General features: G+C 42.1%; 1 protein-coding gene across 1 annotated transcript in view; it reads right to left on the minus strand.

The window, feature by feature from the left end:
- The window catches only part of ANTXR1 (ANTXR cell adhesion molecule 1), a 221384-nt gene that overhangs the window by 74896 nt on the left and 132099 nt on the right, over positions 1-14389 (minus strand). The gene's annotated exons all lie outside the window — the stretch shown is intronic.

Below are 14389 nucleotides of genomic sequence, written 5' to 3' on the forward strand. Positions count from 1 at the left end.
AGTTCTAGGACCTTCCTCTTGGTTGTGGGTAGGCTGGTCAGCTCCTTCCTCATTAGGAGGGACAAATAAAAGGTGGATAAGATTGAAGAGACCCTAACAAAATGTTTGAAAGGAAAATTCCTCAACAAACATATTTATAAGCATAGCATGGTAGAACTGAATGGCAGTGCCGGGGATAAATCTGGGGATATTTTTCATATTTCTCCTCCAGAGGCCAGCACCACTTCTCCACTTGCTACTATCATTAGGTTGGATATTTTGGATGGGCAGAAAGTGACCATTTGCCTCCTTGGGATAGCTGCCCTAGGATCTCTTTAGCAGTAATTGTTGGACTGGTGAGGTAAAGAGGATAAGAAAAATATGGAACTTCTGAATTCAATTAGAGTTTCTTTGCTACCTAAGCATTTCTTGAATGTCTCTGCTGTGAATTTGGAGATGCACCTCCTCTCCCCTCTTCTCAGTGACTTTAACTCTGATTTTATCCATTTTTGTTCAGGTAGACATGAGATGGGGCCAGATTTGACAGAGATTGTTGTATGGATAAAGGAAAGAAAGCCAGGAAAGACTAGGGAGATTCTTATTAAATTGAAATCTTACTGGCAACTTCTCATAGAGTCAAAACAAATTCAAGTTTGTATGTACACCTCTTAGTTTGGCTGTTGGAAATGGTAATAATGGAAGATGTGGAGGAATAGTGAGCATGGTACGAATACAGTAGAAAGATCACATATGCCCAGGTCCTGTCTGACACCTGGGAACTTTACTCTGGTTGTATGAATCAAGTTCAACTGTTAGGTCTCTGTATAGCTATCTCTTAATGTGTATTTTATAAAATGTTAAGGTGAAATAAAGCAGCTGGTAAGTTTATTTTGCTTGGGTTTTTTCCTGCAGAAGTATTCAAATTTTGCTTCTAATTTGTATGTTTTGATCCTTGCCACTCTGTCTGCCCTTGCTAACTCTGTAACTCTATAATTCCTGTGCAATGGAATGCAGAATGCAATCTACCCGATTTTTAACATGGGCACCTCTTCCTCTTCCCAGATGATAGCCACACTGGCTCACTAGACATTCCATTTAAAGTTGTAAGTCAGGCCAACGTGCTGCATGAGGTGAAGGAGGACACCAGGCCAGGCTATCCCCCCATGGTCCCCTGCTATGTCTCCATCACCACAACTTCATATTTCTCCTCCTTATCTTTCCTGTCTCTTCACTCTGTGACAGCAGTTGGCTATAGGCTAAGCTGTATGAGCTCATGTTAGACAGATGCTCATCTTAGGCATGAGAAGTGGGACAAAAACAGGGGACTTCTTTTTGACCTCCTTTCTTCTTAAACTACATTTAGTGTCTCAATGTCCTTTTGGCATGAGCTGGATGAGGAGTACCTCCTGCAAGCTCCTCTATGCCAAAGGTGTGGTTCTCTTGTTGCAGAGGAGACTCTTCCTTGACACGCAGCCAATTCTGCTGTCCAAAGTCCAAGAGAACTGCATAAGATAACTACTCTATCAACAAAATTAGGCACTTGTCCTCTAATTTTAATTAGCTCAGTAGTTTTAAACTTTATCGAGTATCAGAATTGCCTGGAGAACTTCTTAAAACACAGATTTCTGGGCTGCATCCCTGAGTTTCTCATTAATAGGTCTGGAACGGGGTCTTTGCATTTCTAACAAATGATGTTCCCAAATGATGCTCATGCTGCTGGTCTACGGACCACACTTTGAGAACTATGAATTAGCTGATTTCTAACAATCCTATACCTCAATTAGATACGGGGGCGTATGTTTCGATCCAAGTCAGGCATTCTTACGAGTGCTCTGTTGAGAGTTGCTTATGGCTGATTAGAAATACTAGCTTTGAAAATGTTTCAGTCTAAAAATTATGGTGTCCTAGCTCTAGTGTCAGGAACTATGGGGTCTCCATTGCCCACGTGTCCCTGTGTGGGGACGACAAAGAATTGTTTCTGGAGGAAACTGTCAGTTCTGCTTACAGGCACTCTCTTGCTTCCCCTGATGAGAATTTGTGCTCATCTGTGTGCAGAGCTGGCGTGACCTGGATTCCTGGATCCAATCCTGAAGTAATCCCAGCTGGATGGTTCCCTGGGAGTTAGGGACACAGATATAATCTTTCACTGTCTGCACCACTGGCAGTTAACTCACTGAACTGTGTTTGCATCTCTTTCTTCTGCACTGGACTCTAAGCCTCTTGAATACATGGTCATACTTGGTCAGCCTTTATCTCCCGACACGTTGTCAGTGCTTGTCACTCAGTCACTATTTCTGGAATGAATGAGTGTGCATTCCTATCAAGGAAAAGGTAAAGAAAGCATTTCTGATTATTCTAAACTTCCTTGCCTCTCAAATAAGCACTTCAGTGATATGACATTCAAGCCTGGTCTCTCAATCATCCATATAAATGTTTCCTTAGTAGTTAATCTGCTGACAGTCCCAACTGCCGAGAGTGGATTGTGACACTTGGACGCATCCTGGAGATCTCATTAGAGTCGTGGGTTGGGCTTACGGTTAATAACAGTAACTTATTGGACACTATCTATACCCTATTTTATTCCCTAACCCCAGCCTCCGAGTAAACTCGCTTGCCCTGTGGTTCAAGATCCTGTTTTCCAGCTTTGTGTCCCAAACTAAATTTCTAAGAAGGCTTCCTGAAAATTTGAGTATGACATGTACAGTTTCTTTTGCTACAATACAGGAATGTAATATGTGAATTTCTTCATGTGGTAGGTAAACTGGGCAACAAAATCATTAAACTGTGAAATCATGTTAGCTCACAGTGTGATTTTGCACGAGGTAAAGGAGAAGGTAATATATATATTTTAGTTTTTTTGGTTGTGGTAAAATTCACATAGCATAACATTAACCATTTAAAAGTGTGAAGTGATTATATTTCGTGCCACTGAGTAACATCAGATGAACGTGAAGATGCAGCCCAGAGGCCAGTAGCTACCTGGGAGGAATTCACAAAACCCACACACACTCATCTGCTTTCTCACTTCCATTTACCCTTGTGCAATGCAAGTCTATACGGCCCTCCTGAGCTTGTGTACTTTCCTTCATGAAAGCGTTTAATGCAGCATCCTCAACATGAATGTGCATCCCGGTTATAAGAACCTAGGGACTACATGAAGGAGGAAAGCCTTAAGTTTGTAGAGGAGAAGCTTGAGAAGATGGGATACTGTGAGAGCAATGGGAGTAAAGGAACCCACACTGAGCTTCATCAGAGACCGCGCTGAAGAACCAAAAGAAAGGAGATTAGAACTCACGAGAGCCACCATTTGCTTTAAAGGGGATTAGAATCATGTGCCATGGACTGAAAAAGAGGCTATAATGCTGAGAGCAGCAGAATAGCACTTTCATTTGGTCTTATTTGGAACCATACAAATAGCTCTTTTTGTTATGAAAAGAGGAACCTGGCAAAACAACAAAAGCTGGATTTCTATTTTAAGCTGGTGCAGAAGGAATAACAAGACAATGAGTCACAGCCATCTACCTTTGATGTCGTGACACTTCGACCTAAGAATGTCCTTCCTTCCGTCCTGTCTCTGTAACTCAAAGCCATAGTGCTACATCATACTCATATTTACCAAGAAACTTTCTGTGTTTATTTTTTAAAAATCAAGGTAAAATGGTATATTTATTTTAATTAAGCATAATTTTAATTAAGAATTTAAGATGCTTAACATGGCAGAATTTTTGAGTTCATTATTAATTTTTAAAAGTGGATTGTTTTATTAGACTGCACAGTTTTAAATGTTCTGCTCTGAACCTATTTCCCCCATTAGTCCTGTTATTTTCACGGGACCAAAATTCCATAATGCAGTGATATTTTTAGGAACATTCTTCATGTTATGGGAGAATAGAGACTTTCGATGTACCTGCTACTTAACAACTATTCTTAACTTAGAACAGAGCAAAGGAAAGACTGCTGACAGGGCCTAACTTCCTCATCTAATTTCTGGTCTTTTGTGCTTTCCATGTACATAGTAAAACCCCAAGAAGTCTGAGTAATAATATTCCTTAGATGTTTGGTAATTTTGGATTGTGAGCTCATGTGTAGTTTGCATTTACCTACGGAAATCCTATGAGGATTCAGCTGAGGGACCAACCTGCCAGAGAGGATTCAAGTTTCCTTCTACAGATTCCTAAGCAATTCCAAACTGTGACCACTTTTTCTCAGCTTGCAGTTTACAGAGCCCCAAGTAGTATGCATTTGAACTCTAAAACTCTGAGAGGTTATGGTTCTGAGTTCACCCCCCCCCACACACCCCAAACCTGTAGCCCATCCTTTTACTTCCCAGCTTTAGGCAGAAGACTCAATTCCAACTCCCAAACTTTTAAACCAGATGTCTACATTATTGTGATCAGAAAATCTCCCACAGGACAGCCACAGCTTTAGAGTCAGCTAACAATTTGATTTCCAGATCCTTCTTTATTTTAGCCCTGGGAATGTCCCCTATTTTCTTCTGAGCCTGGTCATGCATTTAAAACACTTTTATTATGTATTTTTTTCTAGGAGATCTTTGGTTTTTGTTTTGCTATGTAGTCTACTGTATTACCAGTCAAGAATAATTGACTTTTCACGAGTGATTACCTCCTCCATGCTCAGGGGAGTTAGCTCAAATAAATGTTGCATTTAGATGCATACAATTTTTTGAAGGCTTTGATTTAAAACACTGCATATCCTGGGACTTCTGGGCTGATCTCTGAATGCCAACTCCTCCACTGCATCCCTGGCCTTACAGGTTCTATCTGAGGAGGAGCCATCAGGACAGAGCTGTGTATAGAAGAAACGCCAATCGAGATCTGAAAAGCCATCTAACGAGGGCTTTAATATCACAGATAGAAGGAGACGCTTGCTCTCACGCTTTTATGTTCTAGACTTCCATTCTGATTCTCAAACCTTATAATAAATATCCTTCTAATTAAAGCCAAGAAACTGAGGGGAAAAAGGCAACTTGATGTGAACAACAACCAGAAGTATGAATGCTAGCTGACGACAGATAAATGAATTTTTCGACTATGCAAACAGTATAAATTTAATAGAAACCTCACAGCTGATTGGAGTGGGTTAATGCTGGCCAAGTACTGCCTGAATCCAGTAATGTTACACTGTAAAAGTTTAGCAAAGGCTAGTGCCAAGGGTGTTGATCTAGAATGTATTACAAGAAATTTTCAAAGAAATGAGCTCAACTTTTTATTTTTTTTGCATTTGGAACTCAAGTTTCAAATAATTTTTGGCCTCTTATCTCATCTCCCTTAAGACTGGGACTATTTAAAAGGCCAAATTCAAAATTATCTAAAGTGAGAGTAATGGTAGGAATTTTAACATTCGTTGACAAGGCCTAAATGACTTACATGGTAATTTAAAAGAATAGCTGTGCATATTCTCCATTAGATGATATGTCAATGTCACTGCAAAACTCTACTAAGTGTGACAGTTAAAAAAAAATCCATGAATTCAGATTCCCTGAGGCTTGGAGGAGGAGTATCTGGTCTGCCTGGGTTATGGGCAAGGTGATTCCAGCCGCTAGCAGCGCCTATTGGACCTGAGCAGGGCGCACAGGGAGCAAGGATGCGTGGGAGATGTCCACTGTTATGTCCAGGCTTGTAGGCACGGATGCAGCCTCCGAGGAGGAGGGGAAAGAGGCTGCACTGCAGAACCCAGGAATCTGCTCTTTCAGCTGCTTCAGCATTCTCTAGGATTATGTTTCCCAGTCTTTGGCAGAATACCAGTGTCCTTCCAGATGTCAGTATGTCAATGGGCGGGGGTAGGGATAAGCCAAGGAAGGGTTCCAAGGTCAAAATAAGTTTAGAGATTCACAATGCAAATTATCCTACTAAAGGCTCTGAGAAGTCCTACAGCAAAGACAGTTATTCAACTTATTTTAATGGTGTCTTTCAAACTCATTGTCCAAATACCCCTTGTTCTGCCATGGACCTATTCACATCTTATAGATACTACTGTTCTGTGGACATAGTCTGGTAATGCTGCCCCTGATCACTTGCATCATATAATCCTCAGGTGGTTCTGATGCATAACCAGGTTTGAGAACCACAGGCCACAGATTCTCAAAGAGGAGGAGAGGACTCACTTACAGAAGATAAGGATATAAGGAAGCAACCTTAGAGACAATATGGTTCCAATTTTCTAATTTTTCACGTGGAGAGATTAAGGCTAAAGGATTTGCTCAATCTTTTAACTAATAGAGGAAGATCTCATATTGGAACTCAGTTGTCTTTAATGACAGCTGGCTTCTTTCCATTTCACCCAGGAGGCATGAGGATGGTGGTGGGTGGGGTATAAGACAAGATGCAAGGCCAGCCCGGCAGGATTGAGGAAAGCCACATGGGCAAGGTGGAGATGAGATGGCCTGGGTGTGTGGGGCGTGTGGTGCACGCTCCAGAGTTAAGGGCAGGCCATGGCAGAGCTCTGTGTGCTAGTGAGAAATAATCTTGTAAGCTGCAGAGCGAGGAGTGTCCAGATGGGAATGGGTGGAGGCTGGAAAGGGATCCAGAAAGCACGATGAGTCCAGGCCCAAGATGCCTGGCTAGGGAGCTGCTTATACTAGTCAGGTTTCTATTAAAAAAACTGTCAGTAAATCCCTTTGGTGATGTCAGGCTTGGTTGTCTCACCCTGAAAATTAAATGTTGTGCTTAAAGGTGTGCAGAGCATTATTTGAAGATTTTATTTTTATTTCAATTTAAGGCGTATCTAGTTCTTGATTAATTTTTGTCCCTTGCAATTTGTCATTGCAGATGTCCAAGGGGCTTATTTGTTGAACTATTCTTGAAATACAATAAAGGGAGTTAAACACAATCCTTTACATAAATTCTCTAAAAACTGTTCATAAGATACCTACAAGGCCATTAAAAACAAAACAAAAGAGAACAGAATTTTTTTTTGTGAGGGAGATCAGCCCTGAGCTAACATCTGTGCCAATCTTCCTCTTTTCTTGCTGAGGAAGACTGGCCCTGAGCTAACATCCATGCCTATCTTCCTCCACTTTATGTGGGACGCTGCCACAGCATGGCCTGATAAGCAGTGCGTCGGTGTGTGCCTGGGATCCGAACCCAGGCCGCCAGCAGTGGTGCGCGCACACTTAACCGCTATGCCATGGGGCTGGCCCCCAGAATTTTGTTTATATAGGGGGAAATTCTGAATGCATGCACCTGATCCTCTCCCAACAAACTGAATAAAAATATTTGTCGTTATTTGAACAGAAATATAATGATTTGATTTCACCTAAATGGCATGGCTTAATTAGTTCAATTGCAGAAGAATTGCAACTTTATAGCAGGATTTCTTTTTTTTTCCCTTTCTATACCATCTTAACCATTTTTAAGTGTACAGTTCAGTAGTGTTAAGTATATTCACATTGTTATGTAACCAATCTCCAGAAATTATTCATCTGGAAAAATAGAGCATTATCTTTTTACTCAGGGTTCCTAATATACTATTAATCTCCCAATAAAATAAGCACATTTCTAAGATTTTATTTAAGCAACTGATATGTTTTTTGTTATGTATATATTTTGATATATGTGTAACATTGTATATAACATATATGTAAGTTATGAAACATAATAATACAAACACTCATGAAACTACCATGCAATACAGTTCCATTGGTTTGTGGGTTCTTTCTGTATCCATTATCCTTCCCCAAAAATGATTTAGCTTTTAATTCAGTTTGGAAACATATAAATTACATACTAGATACTGTACTCCTTTTCAGGATTAGTTTCTGTGACTAGTTTCTTCTTCCCCTGAAGGAGTTCATAGTATAGTGGGAGAAATATATATATGAATAAATAATTGTGATAGAATGAGAAAATTCTCTAATAGATGTGTGAAGAAAGTGCTATGAAAACCAAGTGAGGTTGCAGCTAATTCTCCCCAGGTGGGGAAAAGTGTGAAGGAAACTACTGAGATGGAGTGATCAGTGAGCCAGACCTTGAAGAAAGAGGAATTGTTGACAGAGTAGATAAAGAAGGTGAAAATATTTCAGCAAGAGGAAATAATATGGGAAATAATATGGGCAAAGAGATATATTCAAGGTGCCTCAAAGAATAGAGTGTGCCTGGAGATGGGCCTCCATCCATTTAGCTAGTCAACACACTTTGAGATATATTGAGTGATAGTTTTGATTATATTATCATCTGGGGAACTACAGCCCTGGCTTCCAAAGCTCATGACTACAAGAGAAGACTGACAAGCAAACCATTATAACAGCATGATCAGTGCGATGAAGGAAGCAGGTGCAGGGTGCTAAGGGGATCCATGCATAGGGAGGAGAAGGTGAGAGGTGAGGCTGGAGAAGTAGGTCATGGCCATGTTGAGATAGGTCTACATATGCCATGTCAAGAAATTTGAGGTCTATTTTAGAGACATTGAACAGTCAAGAGGATTTTGGGCAGGGAAGTAAGTAGGACCATGACCTGATAACTTTTCTTTAATGGAAAATTATCTCTAGTGAAGGTGAAAAAGACTAAAAGAGCAGTTAGAAAGTTATTACAATAGTTCAGGTGGGAGATGCAGAATCCTAGAGTAAGGCAATGACATACATTCATTTATTCTTCCACAACTATTTATTAAATAACTACTGAGTGCCAGGTATTGTACTTTTGCTCGGGTAGAGAGTGCAGATGGATGTGACAGATACGACGTGGTGTGAGAGAAGAGGGTGCACTGTAGACAACTCTAAAGTGAGATAAGACAAGGGGTGACAGAAGGAGGCATCAGCAATCACTCCGCAGTCTCTAGTTGGGGCAGCTTGAAGAATGGTGAATAGCAGTACATCCGTTGGTGAAGAGCAAGTTTAGGGGATAATGTGATAAGTTTAGTTTGGGGCATGTTCAGGGTGAGACGCCTACTTTTGAGATGTCCACTGGGTCCCTATACTATAGGCCTGGTCCTCTGGAGCCAAGGCCAGCGATGGGTGGACACATTAAGTAGCCATCAGCATAGCCACTGTAGTTAAAGTCACGGGAGTTCGTGATATTGCCTGAGTACAGCATGTAGAGAAGGCTCAAGTCAGTCCTGGAGACCAAGAGGTGAGCAGGGGAAGAAGAGCCCATGAAGGATAGGTAGGAAACCAGAAGAGAGATGTAGAAGAGTCTGCAGAAGCCAGAAGAGGAAAGAGTTTAAAGGAGAGAGAGGTCACCAGTGCCTACTGCTGAAAGAGCTCAAGTAGAGTGAGAAACAAGCAGAGACCATTGACTGGGGAGATGGACTAGGCTGGCTTACTCTTGTAGGCAGAGGGAAGACAGTGGAAAGGAAAAGATGAAGATACCACAGGCAGAGATGAAGTGAGAGGGAACACATGAAGAACACAAGTGGAAAGAGGGAGAAGGGGCAGGGCTGCGTCTGAGGGGAAGGGATGTTGGAGGAGGACATAAACATAAGTGTTGCTTGAAGTGGAAGGGTGCCACTCTTTCAGAGACAGAAGAGCAGGTTGTCTATTGCGAGTATAGGGGCCTGGGACAGGGATCTCCAGGAGAATGGTAGCTTGGGAGAGATACTGTGAGGGTGGAATCGGGGGCTCCATAAGCATGAGGTAAAAGTTTGCTAAGCAGTGCTGAGGCCTCATAAATGGGCAGTGGCCCCAATCAACATGTTTGGGCAATTCTCCTCTGAAGTGAGCAGCATCTTCGGAGCAGGAGAGGAGAATACATACAGTTGCTTGTTCTAGGTATAGGGATGGGCGGGGCAAGTGGGATGGGAGTTAGGGAACTGAGGGTGTTCATGAGAGTGTCAACATGGGGTCAGTAGATTAAGAGACCAGGCAGGCATTTATTCTATCCCCCACATTTTTGATTTGGAGGAGCCAGTCCCCATTGCTGATCAGAATCTATCAGTGTCTTGCTACCTGCTGAAATTTAGCAGAATGTGATGCCCTTTGCCTGTGTACATAAAGCTACCAGCCTAGCTGGGCTGCAGGCTCACATCAGGGCACTGCCTCTTGGCCGGGATGCTAGTAGACTCTCAGGGTTGCCTGCACTTTCTAGAACGGCTTAGTGCCCTAATGTCACTGATTCATTGTTGACTTCTTTTCTCTACACATTCAAGCCATTCATAACATTTACTCTTCTAATACATTTCAACTCTTTTTTTCACCATCCTCTTCTCATTCAGATCTTCTAGTCTCCCTCTTTTTGAAGTTCAATTTAGCGATATCAATAATATTGGACCAAACTTATGAGTAGATGGAGCGGCCACAGCAGGACTTAAAGGCTTCTAGTAATGCCTCTTGTGGAACTGACAGGGCTGTATTTTTCTGGTAAAATACTGACCCCTTGAATTCCCGTTTTGAAAATGCAAATAAGCTCAGGGTGCATAGTCCGGTGCGTATCTCCCTTTCAGTGTGGGTGTTTCTGTGCCAATGAATAAATGTGGAAGCCATTTAATTCTAAACCTTTAGAAGCCAAAGGTTTACCTGGGGATACCGAGGGCCATGTTGGGAAACACTAAAAGGTTTTGATCCAGGATCTGGCCAATTCTCTCTCTCTCCATCAGTCATTACTGATAGACTATACTCTGCTCTGGGCAATAAATTAATCCAGGTTCCATGTAGCTGGAAGATAAGAGCCCAGATGGAGTGGCATCCCTTAGGAAAGGCAAAAAGCAGTGGGTAGCACCAGTCACTCTGATCCTTCAGGTTTCTCTTCCAGACAGGGCCAGCAGGTAGCGAGAGGATGCTGAGGCAGAGGGCAGGCCTGATAGTAACCGCTATGCCTGTTCTGGTCATACTGGTTCTTACATTTAAAATGCTCTTTATGATTAGTAAATAGAGACCTGAGTGCCTGCTCTTCTACCCCTTCCTCTGCCGCCCTCTAGGACTTTGTGGACTGTCTCCCATCCCTGCCCCATATCCAGCCACTTAAGGGATAATGTTTGGCTCAGTAGAGGTGGAGGCCTTGCAGGTTGTTACATATTTTGAATATCCCTCCTGGACAGAACTTTGCAGAAGGGGGAGGAAGGGACAGCAGAGACAAACCTCACGTACTCCACATTTTGCAGGCCCTTTCTGCTCTCTGGCTGTTTCCCATCATCGAGATGCAGCTTTGGTGCCAGGTCATGGGGGATTTCCCACACTTGGGGCAGGGCAGGGAGAATGACAGAAGAAGGTTTCAGGACCATCATTTACAAGGATGCCCTCTGCTAGTCCTAGAACTGTGGTGGGGGTGCTGTCACTTGGGAGAGAGACTTCCTTTAGCCTCTGAACCAGGATCCTGGGAGGGTGGGAGCAGGCGATGTTTGCCCTCGTTCCCGCATGTTCCCTTTAGAAAACACATGACTTTATCCTGTCCCCCTCAGAAAATCATCATTCAAGGAAGCCAGTGATCAACAAGTAGCGTTTGGGGGCACAACAAGCATCAGAGCCCTGGTCTGTTTTCAGAAATAGGGGTAGGGCAGTTTTCATAGACATCATAAACAGGAAGATTAATTTCCAAGATCTTCCTTTGTAATGAAATCCTTTGGGACTTACAAAATCAGACATTAAGACATTTTGGCTGCCTTCCAAAGCAACATGGACTTAACCAGATAAATTCATTGAAAAATATTTTGAATATTGCAAAACAATCTGGCCTTGCGTGACGCTGCTTCCAATAATGAAAGATATTAGTTGAGACATTTCCCTGCAAATTAAAACCATAATGAGATATCACCTCACACCAATTAAGATGGCTATCATCAAAAAGATAAGAGATAAAAAATGCTGGTGAAGGTATGGAGAAAAGGGACTCTTTGTGCACTGTGGGTTAGAATGTAAATTGGTACAGTCACTATGGAAAACAGTATGGAGGTTCCTCAAAAAGTTAAAAATAGAACTATCATATGATCCAGCAATCCCACGTCTGGGTGTTTATCTGAAGGAAACAAAATCACCATCCCGAAGAGATATCTGCACTCCCACATTCACTGCAACATTATTTACAATAGCTAAGACATGGAAACAACCTAAGTGTCCATCGACGGATGAATGGATAAAGAAAATGTGGTGTACATACACAATGAAATACTATTCACCCATAGAAAGGTTGGAAATCCTGCCGTTTGCGACAACATGGATGGACCTTGAGGGCATTATGCTAAGTTAAATAAGTCTGACAAAGACAAATACTGTATGATTTCACTTATATGTGGAATCTAAAAAAACCAAACTCATAGAAACAGAGATGAGATTTGTAGTTGCCAGAGGTGGGGTATGATGGGAGGTGGGGGAATTGGGTGAAGGTGATCAAAAGGTACAAACTTCCAGTTATAAGATTAATTCTGAGGCTGTAATGTACAACATGATGACTATATTAACAATACTGTATTGTGTAGCTGCTAAGAGAGTAAATCTTAAAAGCTCTCATCACAAGGAAAACAAATTTGTAATTACATAAGGTGATGGATATTAACTAAACTTATCGTGGTCAATACTTTGCAATATTACACATGTAACAAATCATTATGTCGTACACCTTAAATTTATACAATGTTATATGTCATTTTATCTCAGTAAAACTGGAAAAAAATGAGACATTTCCCACCAATATAAATTTAATGCCATATAGGACAGTAATATATTCCTATTATAGTAAATACTTTTTATTATTAATAATGATACTACACAGCACTTACTATATGCAAGGTACTGTTCTAAGAAGTATATATATAAACTCCTTTAATCTTCACCATCTATCTCTGAGGTCAGTGCTCTTATTGTCCTCATTATACAAATGAGGAAACTGGGGCACAGAGAGGTTAAGTAACTTGCCCGAGATCACACAGCTAGTGAGTGGTGGAACACTGCTTGGCTGTTCAATTGTTCCTAGCTGTCCCTACCTAGAGGTAACTGTTTTTAATAATCAAAGGGACTGGGTGAACAAGGGTGATGCCTACTACAGTAGAAGCCCTGGTGTTCGCTGCCTGCTGCCACCACCACCACCCTGGCGACCTCCTTCTTTAAGAGCCCACTGCAAGGTTCATCCCCCCCAAATTCCAGACTTGAAAATATGCTCATTTTTGAATCACCATAGACAGCACTCTGGCTGACTCATGGGGTGTTTTTACCCTCAGAATAAAATGGCTGTGCAGCCTTTAGTATTTAAAACAACATTTAGCTCTTGGGGCTACCGTGGTAAGAATCTGTTTAAAATCTTAGCGACATCTGTCCAGTCTGGATTGCACTAACTGGCCTGAGATTGCACCTGTCCTGGGTCCCTCCCCGCACACACACATTCTTGTCTGCTGCAAGTCCTCTCTTTCCCTGAACGCCCAGAGGCTTTTGATGGTGCGAGAGCCTCTTTCTTTCCAGAAGTGTCTGCCGCATGGATCCACATCCTGGCCGAGTTTCTCACCTCCTTCATTTACCAAAGCCATTTCCCCCTCCTTTTCGAGTCCAGTGCTCTATGAGTCTTCAGTTTTTGTTCAGCTCAGTTCTACACACAGATGTGAGTCCCCTTGCACTGTGTGCTAAATATGGGAGTTATAGAGATAAAATGAAGACAAGCTCTTGCCTGGAAAGGCTCACTGTCTGTTTCCCCCTGTGGGACCCTCCACGGAAGAACTAAGACACAGGGAAGGGAAGACGCCATGGCAGCAGAGCGGCACTCACTTCAAACTCCCCAGGGCGTTACAGAGCACCTTTTGATTCTGCACAAAGGCAGGGCACGTGCTAGAACTAGACATGTGAGAGCTAGTGTTTTTTCTTCTCTCGGATATTACTTTGTTTGGGCTTTTCCTAGTCCAGGGCCAGGGAATAGAAGTCGATAACCATGCACGTACCATGTGGGCACAGCAGGCGATGGCAGGTTATCCCAGGCCGTAAGCTCTCTAGGGAGACACTGGCCGGGGCTATGTGGTGGCTCCAGGTGATGATGGGGAGAAGGCAGATTCTTTTTTATTTTTGTTATTATTTTTTTATTGCAGTAACATTGGTTCATGACATTATATAAATTTCAAGTGTACATTATTATATTTCTATTTCTGCATAGGTTACATCATGTTCACCACCCAAAGACTAATTACAATTCATCTCCACACATGTGCCTAATCATCCCTTTCGCCCTCTCCCCTACCCCCTTCCCCTCTGGTAACCACCAATCCAATCTCTGTCTCTATGTGTATGTTTGCTGTTGTTTTTATCTTCTACTTATGAGTGAGATCATATGGAATTTGACGTTCTCCCTCTGACTTGTTTTGCTTAGCATAATACCCTCAAGGTCCATCCATGTTGTCACAAATGGCTGGATTTCATGGTTTCTTATGGCTGAGTAGTATTCCATTGTGTATATATACCACATCTTCTTTATCCATTCGTCCCGTGATGGGCACCTAGGTTGCTTCCAAGTCTTGGCTATTGTGAATAATGCTAGAAGGCAGGTTC

The sequence above is a fragment of the Ceratotherium simum genome, chromosome 11, assembly GCF_057802395.1.
Source record: "Ceratotherium simum simum isolate JZ-2026a chromosome 11, ASM5780239v1, whole genome shotgun sequence".
NCBI lineage: Eukaryota > Metazoa > Chordata > Mammalia > Perissodactyla > Rhinocerotidae > Ceratotherium > Ceratotherium simum.